General features: G+C 42.0%; 1 protein-coding gene across 3 annotated transcripts in view; it reads left to right on the top strand.

Annotated features, from left to right (window-relative positions):
• The window catches only part of klhl29 (kelch like family member 29), a 215309-nt gene that overhangs the window by 43079 nt on the left and 153361 nt on the right, over positions 1–18869 (top strand). The window lies entirely within an intron of this gene.

Here is an 18869-nt window from a genome sequence, read left to right on the forward strand (position 1 = left end):
GACAGCTCTTGGTTTGTCTGGGTATCCGCGGTTACAGCCCAGAGGCCTGTACCAAGGGGCCCAGACCTGTCAGCACTCTCTGAATCCTGAAACCGGAGATGGATGGCCGGGAGCCACCTCTGCCCTGAGCTCTGTGCTCTGCTCGTCTCTCCTGCTCCTCTCTGCTCTTTATCCCAGAACCTCCTCCTAAACAGAGCTGTTGTTGGCAGCTTGCTACTGCAGAAAATGGAGCCAAAAATGTCTTGTTACCCCATAGGAGAGGGAAATAAACTTGAGGACAATATAAAGCAAAATAGAATAGTAAAGTGAAGTACAATTCAATATAATATTCTATTTGCAATTATTAAGACTTTTAAAATGTGATTGAGTTATTACTGTGATCATCTTTAGTGATAGTTGATACAGTAGTAGAGTCAAGGACAGAGCAGAAGTCGAGGCACAGCATTTTGTAAGGACAGCTGGTTCTGTTAATCTTGATTCTTGTGCTAACAACCAGGATTAGTGGTCCCAGAGGGAAGCACCAGTTACAACAGATCAGGTGTCTGTCCATCTCCAGTGCCCCGCTGCTTCTGCTTTGACAGAGACATGTATGGCGGCTCCGATGCCAGTATTGCCTGTCGCTCGCAGCGCCCGAAGTGCCGCAACCGAGACAGAAAAAGAGAAGGGTGATGAAGACAGGAAAGCACAAGTGTGGTGGGGGTGTGGGTTGTTTTGGACCGCCTAGGGCTCAGACGGTTAAGGGCGGTAGTAGCAGTGCTCCCGGAGTGTGTGTGTGTGTGTGTGTGTGTGTGTGTGATCTCTCAACCAGCTAATGAGAATATTTAACATTTGCTGAGTCCACAGTGTGTTGGAAGTCATTCATCACCCCGCTGATTCCGCTCTCACCAGTTATATGTTGAGTGTGCAAGATGCCTTGCCATAGGGCCAGAGGGCGGTGCTAGGAAGGTGCGTTTAATGCAAAGAAACAAACCAGGGTAATGGAAGGGACTTAACTGATGGTGCAGGGATCTGCCGGCTGTAGGAATGTGGGATGAGTGAGCATCTGTTTTGATTCTTAACATTTGAAAGCCTCTGTAACTAGTGTTTAATTGATGGATTGTTTGGTCATTTTATCAAGCAATTACACCAGACATATTTTGTTGTAGCTTCTCAAATCTGAAGACTTCCCACTTTTTTTGTCTTATGTCATTGGGCATTTTGGTTTTGGACTGCTGGAGAAATGAAAAAGCTAATTAAAGATGTCAACGTGGGCTATACTAATATTACTTTTTATTGATCAAACTCTTCTCCTACCTTTTAAGGAAACAAGACTAAGAGTCTACAGCCATGCTAGCTCTGTGAGGATGTACTAAGACACAGCAGTGCTTTAAGCTAACCTCAGCGTGCTAACATGCTCACAATGACAATGCTAACATGTTTTCTTTTTAGCAGGTATGTTTACCATGTTCACAGTCTTAGTTTAGAATGTTAGCATGCTAACATTTGCTAATTAACAGTAAATGCAAAGTATAGCTTTGGGTTTATGAGAGTGTCATTAGTTTTGTATTACTTTGGTCATAAGTCAAAAATATTGGACAAATTAGAATTTTGACCTGATAGATGAAAAGTCAGGGAATCACCAACATGGTTACATACAATTTATCCTGAGGGGGATATGATTTGCAATTCATCCAGTACTTGTTGAGATATTTCAGTCCGGACCAAAGTGGTGGAAAGAGTGTTGGCTGAAGTTGGCTAATAATAATTAGTTGTAGCTGATTGATGACACAAGGACATTAAAAATAACCAAGTAAGTTCTAAACTCCTCTTCAGTGACTGAAATATCTATCATTGCATCTTCAGTATCTCACCAAATACATTATGGTTCTAGTTCAACTAGATGTTTATAAGCACAAAAACACAATTTGGCTTGCTGTTTTTTTTGCTGTTTTTCTACGTGACAGAGTTGAACTACTCCCACCCCCGCACTGTGGAGGAAAAATGCACCATTTCATGACTTGCTATAAAATGTGTGCTTTCCATTGTAAACTCTGCAGAAAAAAAAACACAGCATAAAAGTGCAGGCAGAAACCAAACCGCAAGAACAGATCTCTTAAGCCCATGCCACTTCACGAAAGGGTCTCAGGGGGTCCCACAGTTGAGTACTGCAAAGGGCTGCTCCATTGTGACAAACACACATGGCACTCTTATCACATGATAAGCGCTCAAAGGCTGCTTCCTCTTTCATGTGCTTTGCTTGGTGACCTTCACATAACCAGCTTACATACACTCACTCAGAAACATGCACCAACACCCGTGCTCACAAAAGACTAGACAGTCCAAAAAGAAAAGAAAAAAAGGAGGAGCCCATCCTTCTGTTTCTGTGACGCGTCAAAACGCTCAGTGACCGTGATGTGACCCTACTCCATGCAGACAAGCCCGTGGTGTTATAGTGAGGTGAACGTGCACATATGTTGAATTTTTAACGTGGTGTGTACCAAGGCTCATACTGTACTGTTTGTGGCGATGAACTGGTCCCGTAACCGAGGAGCAGCCTTGCACTCTACCTGACCCCCGCGGTGATGAGCATAACATGAGCACTAAGGCTGGAGCAGCCCGGCCCAGCCCAGCTGAGCACGGCTCAGCTCCGCACAGAGACCCATGACTATTTAATGAGCGTTTCCACGGCAGGGGCCTTGAAACCCTCCTCCTCCTAGCTAGTGTGTGTTGTCTTCAGCCACAGAGAATGAAGCCACACCCTGGGAATTAACATGAATGAATGTTGACAGTGGCAACATGGGCAAGTCAGCACTTTACTGCCGGCGTATGATATGTGATTGTACTCTACTTCTGAACACAGGGGAAATGGGATGTCAAAAAACACTCAGGTTTCTTCTATTGCTCCGTGTAGATTTAGCCTATTTTTATTTTCGGGCTGATGTTGAATGGCACTTTGAAACAAAACCAACTCCCGGTCACCCGGTCCCTTGTCCATTTTTAATGGCATGTAACAGCAAAAGATCAATTTTTAAAAGGAGCTGTGCATCGCGTTTCAACTTATGAATTGAGTTTAGCAGGGCAGGTTGTCTGTTATCACAGAAGTTTAAAAGGAAAGAAATTTTTTTTTATAATTGAACTAAGACGGCCATTTTGGATTTTTAATGTTGTCGTGGTATTGAGTGTGTTAATCTGTGTGGATATTGTTTGAGACTGAAATGTTTGAAGTCCAGTCTACTTTTTATGGAACCGTCTTAGTCCACTATTGTCTTTCTTTATGTGACTAATTGTATAGATTAGTGGATAGAAATTATATATTTCTGCAGCGTTGTGGTCTTAAAGTATTAGTAAGAAGATTTTCATTTAAATGTCCGTTAAGTCACTGTTTATCGCCGAGTTAGCACAAAGGTGATTGAGCCTATGGCCCCACTGTTAAAAGCCCTTGCATTTGCAGTATTACAAACTGTGTGTCCATGGCGACATTCCCGGGAAAATTCACAAGCGGCGCACAGTTAGTGATGTGTTTTCCATCAACCAGCACTGGTTGGTCCGCCAGTGAACGTAGGCGGAGCTAACGCGACATACTTGATCTTCAACTCTCTTGTGTGCTAAGCGGCATACTGTTTCTTCCGGTCTCTGCTATCGGAAGTGATGTCGAAATCACACCTGCAACTACCGCTTATCACCATAGGGGCTGAAAACGGAGATCTTCAAGATTGTAACTTCAAATTCAGGTTAAGACACTTGGCTAAGCATTTGTACCTCACTCACTGATAAAACTTTCAGCAAATCATCTCTTTTAATAAGTTGCATAAAATGAAACCAACAGAACTGAGTGCTCAAGTAAACCCCCAATACCTCAGTGTGGAAGGGAAATTTCCTGTTATGTTTTTATTTTTATTTTAAAGGAGCCATTCTATCTTTAGAAAGCTCGCTCCAGTAAAATCCATGACCAGTAGTGACAGCATTTGCAGAGAGTAAACAGTAATCGCAGTTGATGCAGCTGTGGGACAAGTGTTTAATGCTTTGGGCTGACTCAACCGACTCGGTGACAGTTAACGTGCCATATTTTCATGTGGACCCTTTGCTACTCTGTCTTAGAGCTGCATTTTTGTAGGCAACTACACACTTTCAATTACCTTCGCCTGCAGCAGCGTTTTTTAGGTGACTGAGGAAACCAGGGATGAGAGAGGGAAAGGGAATGGGTAAATAAAAATGGATGAGAGGAAGTAAGTGGATAGGGAATTTATGCGTAGGATGGGGTCAGTCAGTTAATGGCATTATAGCCAAATCAAAGTTTTGATTCGTAAACAAAAAAAGCATGGATCGAGTGCTCTCACTTGAATAGCAAAGGCATGTGGCAGAAGCTGATTTTAAATATGATATATTTTTCGTTAAATATTTTAACATTTGTCAATTTAACTGCACAGACAGTTTAAAGCCTGATCTGTTAGGTTTTCTCATTTGCATCCCTTTTTAATTTGTAACCAGCACAGCTTCTACATACCTGCACCACAAGTAGAGAGTTTTCATAAGCACTGGGATGAACTCCCTCTCACGTTGGCATGGATCAAAAGTGAGCATCGTGTTTTGAAAAGTAGCATCCATTATTGTTAACATTTCACAATTTGAAAGGAATGTTGGCCCTGCATTCTGTATCAATCTGCATGAATTGCTGTGTGTAAGACTTGACGACCCGTCTGCCATCATGCGCAACCCAATCAAGGCAACAGACGAATCAAAAGGAAGCTTTCATTCACTAGTTTCTGTAAAATTAAAACAAATAGTCATATACTGCAAGTTCAAATTGTTATTATCGTTCTCACTAGAAATATATTTTAAGAGCCTGTGTTTTTCCAGAGGTTATTTTTGGAAAACAACTAAGACAAATGGGGACAGCACAGTACTCTAAGGAAATGACAGTATGCAGCAGTAAGGAAATTGAAGAAATAGACAAGACATTGTCCTTAAGATAAAATCACATTATCACAATCGACATGAGAGTACTTCTACCTTAGTAGCAGCAGTAGTGGTTATACAACTGTAATAATGTTTTTTTCATGAGCAAATCACATTCCTCAATATGGATACAACAGAAAGATTTGATGATATCTGTCATACTGCACAGCCAACTTGACATTCAAAAATGTTGATCCATTCAGATCTGGAGGATGCGGGGCTGCGTTGGAACTTCTTCAGGTCCCCTATGTGCTTGTCCCTCGACGGAGCCAATCGGTGCAAAACTGACACGTCATTGTCTTATCCTAAGCCACAGTAATTCATCAGCACTTGAGGCGGCTTTGGCTGATTGCATTTTCGACAGAGCAATCTCCACTATGTCATAGAGAATTTGGCTTTTATAGCGGCATGGAACTTTGATGCCAAATACAAGGGACAGTGGAGGCGAACATGGATAGTTCACCACGCTGGGTCTGATTGCAAATTGAAAATCCTGTGTGTATCCGCGCCTGTGTACAGCTTGTGTACTTCAGTGTGTGTGCGAGAGAGAGAGAGAGAGAGAGTCAGTGTTTGCACCTCTTGAGATGTGATGGAGTTTTTTCCCATCTGCTGCTCCCTTGAGCGTTATTTCTCTCCTGAGATATCCATAAGCCGTAACAAAAATAATGGACACTGCCAACTACATTTCATCTAACTGTCTTGTTTTGTTTTTTTTATGTGGTACACAAAAAAATGCCCCTTTCTTCATTTGCAATCTCTGTGGCCACAATAGTTGCTGTCCAGCCACAGAGCGGCCACGGCGACAGTTTTAATTAACACAAGAACACCTTTGAGGCTCAACAGACAAGGAAGAAAAATGGCAGCATTTTCTAGTATTAACATTTTGTGCTTACGCGTATAATTTGTGGAGGAAAAATAATGAGCGTGCAAAGTATCGCTAAGATGTGCAGCTTTTATAAATGTCAGTATGTTGCAGGGCTTCAACTCAGCCAGGGGAAATGAGTGTTTCCCAGAAATACTCTGGAGAGCCAGGTTACAACTGCAAAAAGCTGATAGGGTTCAGTATTCAGAGGTAACATCAATCCCTGGGCCCACGATAATATTTCACTGTCATTTAGAGAAATGACCATGAGAAGCCAGAGGTAAGAAGAAAAAAAGTTCAATAGCCTGAGGGTATCCAACCTGTGAGTGGAGCCTAACACCCGCTGTACATTTTTCCTGTCAGGTCCGCACTACCTCAGGATTATGTTCTTTGACTATGAAAGAAAAAACCTTAGAACATCAGGGTTTCCTAACAGAGAATGAACGTCATTAAAACAAAACACCAGGCTGCGAGAGCTTAAACTTGTACGTCTTTCACGCTTTTATTCAAATGCCGAATTATCGGTGTTACACCCACACCTTTGCTCTATGGTTGATTAAATCCAATATGCTCCACTAACTGTTCATACTGCAGTCGTTTGGAATTGTAGAGGCTCTTTTACGGGAGGATTTCCACACTGAAGGCCCCATGGAACGCAGGTATATCAGCAGGTATTAGTCTTGCCTATTGTGAAACTCACCCACTTAATGCTTCCATGCGACAAGTAAAAATGTAGAACAGTGTGTGTGTATTTTCATTTGGTCGCAGTGATTCTGGGATTTTAAAGGGAGCCCTTCTCATTTCCACTTCGCTGCTCTGGTGTCAGTGCCAGCCTCAGTTTTCCTCACTCAAAGCCCATATTCAGCTCTCTGCACAATAAGAGACACTGGAGCGCTAAAGTAGCCTCAATAGAGCGTTGTGTTGTGCAGTGCAGTAGTCAATCATTTTAAATTCATATTTACTGTAATTCTGGGCTTGGTTTTGATTTCTTATACAGACTGGACAAGCTAAATTCTGTATTGTCTTTTACAGTAATAGATAGGCAATCAGCGGCACTAAAAGGCTCCCCTACCATATCATGTAGTCATGTAGTCCAGACACTGCCAGCACTGCTGATTGAATTTCCTCATCATTGCATTATTGCCCTGAAGATGGCTCTTGGCTGTGTGATGTGCTGCGTGAATATGCACTTTATTATACTAGCTAACCCCCTCCACCTCCACCTCGTCCCATACGGCTCCACCCCTCGCCGTGTTTCAACCTGTCTCAGCAGTTTGGACATAATTGGTTGAATAAACTAATGGTTTTAGTAGCTGATTGTGCTGACGCAGGTTGCTTTGTCCATGGTCTGCATTTGAAACTGCAAACGTGATATTAACCAAATGGATCAATCGCATTTCAGATTGATCTATTTGCTGATCAACTCCAAACAGATCTTTTATCTTTTTAACAACAGACTTTCAATCAATCTCAATAGGTCAGGTTGGTCCTTTTTAACCCCAATGCAGGAATCATTGGTATGAAGTTAAGCTGAGGTTAAAGCTGAATCCATATGAGATGGTTTTTGGTTGCATCACACTGACATTTTTAGTGCAGCTTTGATTTTGGGACCATTAATCTCACAGAGAGCCAGCAAAACATAAACACCAGTCCAAATAGTATTTGCTGTACTTCATGCATGCTTGATGGACTCGTAAAAACAAATCGAATGCACTGAGCTCCTGTATCAGAATCGGAACATCTGCATTGTAAAGCCGTGGTGACAAATTGTCTCATGAGCTTCCATTGCCAAGTGTGATATTTGCCCCAAAGAATATTCTGAGTAAAGAGTGACGGAAGATGAACAGAGCTGGATGCAAATGAAGAGAGGTCGAGCCATTTAATACATGGTAATTAGACTCCACGGTGGCATTGAGGGTGACCTTTTCGTCTCTGGCCATGAGTTGTATCTGGACAGAATGGAGCCCTTTCTGTGTTAAGTGAAGTCCAGCGAAGAGACAGTAAGTTGATGCCATGACCCAGGGAGGAAATTATTCATTATGTCAAGCATACACTCTTTTAACTTCCTTATTTATTTATTTTGTCACACACAGCTTTGGTAATTGCATTTTGCTCTCGGGGAAAATGTTGCCAATTCAATCTCTCCCTTGTTTTTGAAGTTTGTTTGGCACATATATTAATAAATTGAACACGTATTTCTGATTTTACAGACCCTCTCATCCAAATGCATTAGCCATTTTGGAGATAAAACCAATTTCAAAGCTGCTGATGCCGATGGATTTGTCTAACAGATATCTTCCTGTTTGTATCATTTCCTCCCCTTGCTCAAAGTGCTGAATCTATTATTATTATTTGTTATTATTATTTTTATGTTTGGGTGTGATTGCTGCAGTTAGCCTGCCAGGAGTAATAGTGTAACAAGTGTAACATTAGCGACTCTGTCCTGCTTATTGTTGGATTTGAGGTTTACACTCCAGCCAAACTCGTTATTCGAGGTAGCGTTGCGTTCGGCAAACACATTTTGTTTGTTCCTATTTGTAATGTTAAAATGTTAAAAGTGAAAGCATGCTGTTTTGAAAGTACAAACAATAAAGCATAGCCTCTGTCTTTTATAGTCAAGTATGTAGGCTAAGCAGTCAAACAGGGTTATGTTAGTATTAATATATGTTAATATTAGTAGCTTCCACTGTAATATAGAAACAGTACTGTTTCTTTTTTTGAATGTCTTCATCATCAGCAGGCCTGTAACTATTTTTACATAATCGTGGTTTCTTTGTTTAACTGCAATTAATTACATAACATTAGCTAAGGTCCTAAGGGCTAAGCCCGTTGATAATTATAGTTAATAATAATAATAGTTAATTTTGTTTAGATATACCAAATTGTAATTCTAGAACTAATTATTAGTTGAGCTAGAGCGATGTTAGTTGTTGGCACTTGACCCTCCCTATACAAGTTCATAGCAACAAAAATGACAGGGGACGGGGGGGGGGATACGGCTGGAAAAAATGTTTTATGATAATAAGGAGGCTTAGTTTACTTCATAGGCTGTGTACTTGTGTTATTACATTATCTGGGTCACATAACAGTGATATAACCAAAAGGGGTATCCTGGAATTCATTCAAAACTTTTATTTGTTTAAAAAAAGTAATGCATAAATACATATTTTTAAATATGACAGAGACAATTATACTGTAAATCGCAATTAAGTGTACACCAAAATTTGGAATTGTTAATAGCTCTAATTAGCAGCTGGTGAGGATGCTGACTTTAGCCTCAGTCTTTTAGCATATCACGCATGTAGCCATCAAGTTCACATTTGCAGTAAAGCACCTTATTACAGTACAGGGTTTCCGTGTTAAAATAAGTGAGCTCTAACAATACTAAGTTATGGGGCCTTGCTTGAATGGTTAATTTTAATGTAAAAAAGCTATGAAAACTCTTAATGTTTAACAGGTTTCTAGGGAGTTGTTTTATAATATAACAAATACGCTCTTTAAATATTCTACTTCCCAACTGTGGAACAGATTGCTTTAACACTTTGGTGTGGACCACACTACATATTGCATTAAGCAGCAGCCATCAGAATCCTATTTTCACCTGAAGCCTGGTCCACTTTTCAAGGCCCCAGCCAAGTTCAAAGTCTGTTTCAATTGAGAACCATTTCAAGTCCAGTCATTGAACATCAGGAAAATGCCTTCTCTAAAACATTTGCATAGCATTTTAAACTAAAAAGTATGCTGCCATGACTTAACACATGCACTGACCACAAATGAAATGAAATGAAAATCCTCCCAGAGTGGATTTCTTTCCCAATGCTGAGTGAACAGTCTTACCTTGAACTCCAAAGCCCTTGTACGGAATAATTGCTGAGACATGCATTCATTTTTTTTTTGTACGATCGATAAAGATGAGGGAAAGAATGAGGGTGAAAATTAGGACTAAAGAGGACAAAATGGAGGGAGGCTGCAGAATAAGAGAAGAGAGACTAAATCGTGATAGAGGAGGAGGAGAAGGATGAGTAAACCTACAGAAGACCACACAAAGTCATGCCAACCCATACACACACTACCAACACACGCAAGCACAGGGATCCACAGCTGTGGCCATTTATTATGGTTTGTTGAAAACTAATGCTCACTGTGAATCCGACCCGATCACACCTACTTCAGTGGATACAGTAGCTGCAGCAGCTTTAGATACAGCATCGTGTGTGTGTTCTGCATCCATGTGCTTCCATGTGCACACATGCGTTCATACATGCAATGTGATGTGTACATGTATGGGTGGCCAAGGGTGTCTGTGTGTGTGTGTGTGTGTGTGTGTGTGTGTGTGTGGGGTGAGGTCAGTCAGAGTGCAGTATGAAAAGTGTGTCATCAAGGAGGAGGTACTTTGGTCCCCCCTGACTGGTCTTTTCAGTCAAGTGAAACACCAGCACTGTTGACGAAATAACTGAAGCAGACGTTCTCTCTCTATCTCAATGACAAACTTTTCTCTGCGCACACACACACACACACACACACACACACACACACACACACACACACACACACACTGTCACAAGCAGTCACACCATATCGCAGTGTTTCACACATGCTCACTCAAGCAGCAAAAGTACATACTCAGAATCGCAGCCACAATTGCGCAGAGTTTTGTAGATACAAACAAAGTCGTACACAGACGAGCACGGAATTGCATTGTTGTCCCGAAGAGTCACACATTCTCAGACTCTCACGGCCAGATGTACGTACATTTGCGAAAGTAGCGTTATCAGCGCCATGGCCAACCCGCAGAAAGCGCACGCTGTGATACTTCAGCTTACGTTGTATTTACCAAACCTGCAGTTCATCGGGTAATCAGGGCCTTTCTCCGCCCACTATACCATTGAATATACCATTCATACATAATTGAATGGGTGATAGCAAAGAAATCCTGCTTGATGCGTGTTATTTCGGCATTAGTGATGGGGAAATGTATGTATTGACTAGTGCGCTGTAGCAAAGCGTTAAGTACTGGTGCTATGATACGGCTGAGTGCAGACTGCGATATTCCCACTGCTGATGCTATGACTGTTTGAAATGATCCTGATACCAAAATATTTGTAATGTAGCGAGGAGTTTAACAACTGCTGGAATGGAATGTGAACGCTGAGTCGGAGAGTCTGTCATCTTTGATTTCTTCCAGTAGCCTAACTGTAATATCGCATGGCTGCTTAATCTGTAACGCTTAATGATTTCGTGTTCACTTAACTGAAAAAGTGTTATCCTTGTGGCAAAAATATTTTCAGCTCGTCTCATTGGCCTATGTCTTCGTCTTGCTCGGATCACTGCTGCCATTTCAACAGGAGGCATATGTGAGGAAACCCGCTTCCAGGTTTACACCTGCTTTTAAGAGGCGGAGAATTTTCACCGCCTCTACAATACATAATTAGGCGCACTTTACGCTTCCCCTCCCATCTCTTTATGGGAAACTCCCACTTTCCCCTTGACGCACCCATGAATGCATATGCATGACACGGAAAAGCCAGACTGATCTCACAAAGTGGCTTATGTACAGGTGCTGGTCATATAATTAGAATATCATGAAAAAGTTGATTTATTTCAGTAATTCTATTCAAAAAGTGAAACTTGTATAATGTATATATTCATTCCACACAGACTGATATATATGAATATTGTGACAAGGTTGAATATTGAAGACACCTGGTGCCACACTCTAATCAGCTAATTAACTCAAAACACCTGCAAAGGCCTTTAAATGGTCTCTCAGTCTAGTTCTGGAGGCTACACAATCATGGGGAAGACTGCTGGTTTGACAGCTGTCCAAAAGACGACCATTGACACCTTGCACAAGGAGGGCAAGACACAAAAGTTCATTGCTAAAGAGGCTGGCTGTTCACAGAGCTCTGTGTCCAAGCACATTAATAGAGAGGCCAAGGGAAGGAAAAGATGTGGTAGAAAAAAGTGTACAAGCAATAGGGATAACCGCACCCTGGAGAGGATTGTGAAACAAAACCCATTCAAAAATGTGGGGGATTCACAAAGAGTGGACTGCAGCTGGAGTCAGTGCTTCAAGAATCACCACGCACAGACGTATGCAAGACATGGGTTTCAGCAGCTCAAGCCACTCCTGAACAAGACACAGCGTCAGAAGCGTCTCGCCTGGGCTAAAGACAAAAAGGACTGGACTGCTGCTGAGTGGTCCAAAGTTATGTTCTCTGATGAAAGTAAATTTTGCATTTCCTTTGGAAATCAAGGTCCCAGAGTCTGGAGGAAGAGAGGAGAGGCACAGAATCCACGTTGCTTGATGTCCAGTGTAAAGTTTCCACAGTCAGTGATGGTTTGGGGTGCCATGTCATCTGCTGGTGTTGGTCCACTGTGTTTTCTGAGGTCCAGGGTCAACGCAGGACCAGGAAGTTTTAGAGAACTTCATGCTTCCTGCTGCTGACCAACTTTATGGAGATGCAGATTTCATTTTCCAACAGGACTTGGCACCTGCACACAGTGCCAAAGCTACCAGTACCCGGTTTAAGGACCATGGTATCCCTGTTCTTAATTGACCAGCAACCTCGCCTGACCTTAACCTTATAGAAAATCGATGGGGTATTGTGAAGAGGATGATGCGATGCGCCAGACCCAACAATGCAGAAGAGCTGAAGGCCACTATCAGCAGTGCCACAGACTGATCGATTCCATGCCACGCTGCATTGCTGCCATAATTCAGGCAAGAGGAGCCCCAACTAAGTATTGAGTGCTGTACATGCTCATACTTTTCATGTTCATACTTTTCAGTTGGCCAATATTTCTAAAAATCCTATTTTTGTATTGGTCTTCAGTAATATTCTAATTTTCTGAGATACTGAATTTGGGGTTTTCATTAGTTGTCAGTTCTAATCATCAAAAGTAAAAGAAATAAACACTTGAAATATATCAGTCTGTGTGGAATGAATGTATACATATACATGTTTCACTTTTTGAATGGAATTACTGAAATAAATCAACTTTTTCATGATATTCTAATTATATGACCAGCACCTGTATGACACGCCAATTCGTATGCCGTTTTTGCGTGTTATCAAGGCGCATAATCGTTTTTTTTAGCATGTTTATCAACACCGTTTGGCCTCCATTGACCTACATTACATGTGAATTATCGCCGTAGCGAGTAGTATGAAAGGACAGAGGTTGGTTGGGGTGGCGGATGGGTTCAGCCGGGTTCGCGTCCCGCGTGTGGCGTTTGTCAACCGTTTTTGACGAACGTGTGACATTGTTCTCGCGATAGCACGGCACGTTCTCGCGATAACACGGCACGTGGTGTGTATGTTTACATCTGCTGTATACAGGGTAGACATACACGTGGATTGCTCAAAATGCGTACAGATAACACGCCATTTGGGTTTAGGAAAGTGTCGTGTATGTTTATGCAAAGTCATGATGCCATGTTGGAAAAGCACAATTTGCCATTTTCAGTTCCCGCGACAGGCAGTCTGCGCTTTTACCTCAGTGCGGCCTGTTTGTACATACCTCGCCATGCTTTTACATGTACGTTGTGAAACAAATACGCCTGAAGTGGGCGCAAAAGCGTTAGTACATCTGGCCCTGATACTTCTGTCTTCCACATCCTAAGGTTTACTTTTGCAAATAGTTCAATTAATTTTGAGTTAAAAAAAAAACACCTCTGGTGCATGTTTCCTTTTCTTGTCACATAGAATGGTCACATTTGAGACGGCTATGCTCTGGATGGTAGATACGACTGTATGTAATTAATGTAAATACAGGAAGCTACATCTGGCCCTCAGTCTCTCACAGCTATCTCGGATAATATTTTTTTCCAATATTCATGTGCATACACTTGAGGGCAAATGTCCAGAGGGAAAATGAGCTTATGCAAATGCATAAAAAACACACTGAGCTTAATCTCAACTACAAACACACTGTGCGGGTCCGTAAACAGCATTTGTCAATAATAGAAAACGTTTACAAAGCAACCATGTTACAGATTGGTCTCTATTGGTATTGTATTTGTCGTAAACAACCTGCAAAATTATTTCATATGTCAGAAGTAGCCTCAAAAAGCATAACCAACATTGTGTGCCAAACACAAACAGCCACATCAGTGCTAAAATGATCGGTCGACAGACATTTAATCGACAAAGATTCATCAATTTTGGATTGGATTTGGACTGTTGGTGGGACAAAACGAGCAATTTGAAGCCACCATCTTGAGACACTCTTTTGTGATTGGGAAATTGCTAACTGTACACAGCTACATACACATAATCACACATCATCAAAGGTATCTCATTAACAAGGTAAATCTTTCACTTCAGGCCAAATTTCAACATTTTCTGCCTTCGTCCAATGTTTCCTGGCTGCTCTCCCACTTTGAATAGATAATTATTATAATAATAATAATAATAATACACTTTATTTATATGGCACATTACATACAAGAAAAGCAGCACAAAATGTTTTACAATAAGGGGAAAAAGACAGAATGAACATAAAAACGGGGATAGAATGCCATAATGAATGAAACCTATGATACAAATAAGAGGATACAGAATGCATAACATAACATGGAAAATAAAACCCACTGAATAATAACAAAAATTAAGTTAAAAAGATAGTTCCCATATTTGCAGCATACACACATCCGTACACACTGCAGCAGCATAAAAAGGTCTCTATTCTAGATGATATCCCAACACTCTTTTCTGTCATTTCTTAGACTAAATGATTAAGTGATTCAAGTATTTATTTAGAAAAATGAAAAACAGGAATTCAAATCCACTCAATCCACTCATTAAATCCAGTCGTAGGAGAGTCTCCTGTATGACATACAGGAGGTATTGGAGGGCACATGTGTACTAGTCCTATTTCTGGATTCTCCTTGAGTATAATAATAGTACGCTGCAGACCTGATGAGGAGGAACAGAGATCACGTGTTAAAAATGACGATGAAAAGTGTTACTTTTCCCTCCGACCCCCCCCTATACAGCGACACACAGCAGCACCAAGGGCTACTGTAGCATTACATGCGTTATGCTTCCTGTGCACGTGTGGATAGAGAGAGCACTGGGAGACAGGAAATAAAAAGAGTATGAGAGAGTGAGAGTTTGGAGTAAGCGAGACTTTAGTTTCTCCCCAGCTCTTAAGAGTTTCCCTGGTGAGTTGGCTGGCAGCTTGTTTGCTGGCATAGCAGCAGCAGCAGCAGCAGCAGGAGGAGCAGCAGCAGCAGTCGGAGGTAGATAGATTGCGATAAGCCCCTTCAGAAGCAGACAATAGACGCTATAATGCTGTTGGAATTAACGACTGGCATTCCATCGTTTCTCATCTGATTAAGACCCAGTGACAATCTTCTTGCTACAGTCTCTAGTTGTCACCAGCTATGACTAATGAACTGTGATATCCTTCTCCTCTTTCGCTCTTTCTCCGTGTCTCACCCTCTCTTCTCTTCACGCTCTATTGATTATTGAAATACTCTCCGATCCCTTCCATTCTTAACACGCCTTCGCAGCTTCTCTCTCTCTCTCTCTCTCTCTCTCTCTCTCTCTCTCTCTCCCCCCCCCCCTCCCTCCCTCTTTGCTCCTTTTTTTATTTGCCCGTCTGCCGCGCTGGCTCTCCTCCCTCCGCTGTCCTTTATCTTGTACCGTTCATTTGGCTAATTTGATATTTGGAGTTGATAGGGCTCTGAATAGAGGCCTTGTGTTTTCTCATACATTTGTCTCCATCTCCCAAGCTCTCATTTCTCTCTCCTTCCCTCTCTCCCTCTTTCTCTTCCCCCTTCCTCTCTTTTTCAGAGCAGCGATAATGAAATCAGGCTCCAGCCCTTCATCTATATTAGCAGCATTTACGGGTCTAAGAGAGACTAACAGGCTGCTAATTCTCTGCCTCTGATTCGTTAAACTGACAGTTATGTTGCTGCCTGCTTTCTCCTCCTCAAAGGTTGCCCGCAGACGCTTCTGTCACTGAACGGAATTGAAAGCTATCACCATAATGGCTTGTTTGATCAGATTTGAAAATTTGTTTAGAGGTCGGTACAGGGATTACAGAAATATGCCTCTAAAAAGCCATTTCAAAGAAATTAAATCTGCTACACAGAAAGTTCATGTTTTTATTTTTTCCTTCTGACAAGTTCTCCTAATGCTTTTCACAGTTTTTGTACCTCTCTGATTCGTCTCACCTTTAGGGTCTGCTAAAATATTCACACACTCAAACTCACACCCCCCTCCCCCATCCCTGAAAATACGCTCATGTGTTGGAGGGAGAAGGGAATCTTCCTCTTCTGTGATGCTGACAGATATGAGCGGTGGCATCTCTTTTTCCTTTTCCATTTGAGCTGTGGCGTCGCAAGGCTCACAGCACTTCTAGTGAATAATGTACACATGCACAGTCACATGCACAAGCCACATGAGTTTGCAAAAACCCACACGTTGACTTCCATTAACTACCACATATCATGCCGCTTATCACTCAGTGTGCATACAGGTGTTCCATTAACCTTGCAGGCTGACGGTGTCTCTAGGTAGCTTCATTACCTTCAGCATGATTAGCTCTGGACTAGACTGTTGCTTTGAACACACACACACACACACACACACACACACACACACACACACACCCACCTACTTCCCTCCCTCCCTGGCCCCCATTGTCAGAGGGCACCCGCAATGTAGTCATGCCTTTCACCATAGATAAGTGGCTGTGTGAGGGAATGAGAAGTTGTGTGTGGGACGCCGCCCCCTGCATCCATGCATTAATGAAGAGATGCAGTACCAGGTGCCCTCTGTAAGAAAGAGACAGTGAGGGAAGCCATTATTGGAGGAAGGGTCGGTAATACGGTTTGGCATTTTAGCGGCCTCCTTTTCCTAAAGGCGCTTTGGTCTCGCTGGGATTATCCTGCCGGCACGCTGTGTCACGGTCGTTAAACTGCACTCTGCCGGGGGGAAAGGGCGTGCTGAGAGGGGGACAGAGGTTGCAAGGTGAAAGTGTCAGGAGAGAGTGGAAAATGTTCTCAAAAAATGCCCGGAGGTATGCAACCTTTATCAAAATGAAGGGGCCTGAGGGAGCCCATGAAATGGCAACCCCCTAACCCTTCAGAGGGAGCGAGGCGTAGAGGGGTGGAAATGGTGAACAAATGTCAGCAGAATCAGCTTTATCGGCCAGGTTTGCGTAGACAAACAAGGAATTTGACTCCGGTAATCTTTGCTCTCAAAGTACAACACTTAACATATTAAGAATAAGCATCAATGGAAGAATACAAAAAAAGAAAGGAAAAGATGCTAAATGTCTTGTACAATTAATGGATCTTCATTACAGATTAAACATTGAACTGTGCATACCCACACATTCGGAAGATTGCATATCTTTACAATCCAGATATTTCCATCCGCGCTCGTTGTCATCTTTTAAATTGAACTTTACAGGGCAATTAAAAAATGGCTCCAAAGAAAGCACTTTGCCCTACTTGAATGTTCTGGAGGGACTACTTCAGGAAGTGTTCCACTCTCCTCTGATGAAAAATGTCTGTAGAAATGTATAAAACCACACTCCCTCCAGAGAGCGGTTTGGCATTTTTGTTTTACTAACGTCCCCGCCAGCCCTGCTTTTACAATACCTGTAAATTATTGCTCTGCTCTGAAGCTCCCCCCTCGCCACTTTTTTCCCCCCTCTGTCTCATCCCTCTTTTGTTTCCTTAACTTTTTTCCTTTAGACCTCCCACATAAATCACATATCTGCTTTGCAGCAGTCTTAACATTTAGCTCCACAGTATACAACCACACGAGCAGTGGGTGTATCATTTAATCTACGCGTTATGTTTTTTTTACTGCTGCTGCTGTCATAGCCGAGGTCTCAGTCCATCCATACATAGTGTATGAATTCATATTGGCCCATGTTTTATTTTGCCTGCTGTATACAAACATACTCACTCCCTTCCATTTCTGGCTCATCTGCTTTTCCACCGCTCCGAATGAACCTAGGGCTGACCCTCACAGCATATCAAATTCTACATTTCACAGCTTTTTTTCCACTGAAATTGCTGAGCACGGGGAATATTATCCACATATTTATTCCTCTCTGGATGCAGGCTTCTTTCTGAATTTGTTCTCTACATGCACAGTTGTGTTTGTTGCCACCGGAGGTCAAAAGGCCGCGGAACTGTCCCTGTCTGCTTTGCACGTGTTCCATTAGCATCGATATCCCATTCTACGTGAAAAGTGCAGTTAATACCAGGCGAGTAGCTCAGCTTGTTTTATTTATGAACATGTGCCCGTGGAGACATCCATTATCTTCAGTTTTTACAAAGCCCCAGTGTAGGAACTGGTAGGGGAGTATTTCACTGTGAGCCCATCTGATTTAAGCACATTTCTTTATACAGGACCCAGGGGCATTGTGGATTACACCAGAGCTATACCATAGCTCATATTTCAGCGTAGGAATATGAAAAAGCATGGTTTAACAATTCAGTTTTTGCATTGGTAATGAGAAGCAGCTGATGCCAATCGGATGATAAGCTGTCTAATTTGATGCAGATGCAACGAAGGCAAAGTGGTTAGTGTTGGCCATGTGTCACAGGTTTGTCACATGCTTGGACTTAACACAGATCATTAGACCTACATTTCATTAAAATGTGTGATGTGATATTCGAGCAACATAAAAATGCCTTTAAAGAAGGACGCAGATGGAGGGAGAGTGAGACGCCTCATTTGCATCGGTAGTGATGTGCAGCTCTTTGTGGTCAGCTTATTAAGATCAATTTGAGGGAATTGATTGTCACAGGGTTTGAGGACACCACATCAACTAATTTAACTAACAAGCTTCCTGTATTTACATTCATTACATAGAGTCGTATAGGCCTGCACGATTCGGGGAAAAATATGAATTACGATTTTTTTTTAGCTTAGAATTGATATCACGATTCTCTGCCACGATTTTTTTCTCACGAAGTGTAATGTTTATTGCACACATGAACCATGACAAAACAAAACAAATTGGCGGTACCAAACTGATTTTTTGTTGTTGTTGTTGTTGGCACCTGTGGCACATTGCGCATCACCACAAGTAATAG

Source organism: Sander vitreus, chromosome 18, assembly GCF_031162955.1.
Source record: "Sander vitreus isolate 19-12246 chromosome 18, sanVit1, whole genome shotgun sequence".
Lineage (NCBI taxonomy): Eukaryota > Metazoa > Chordata > Actinopteri > Perciformes > Percidae > Sander > Sander vitreus.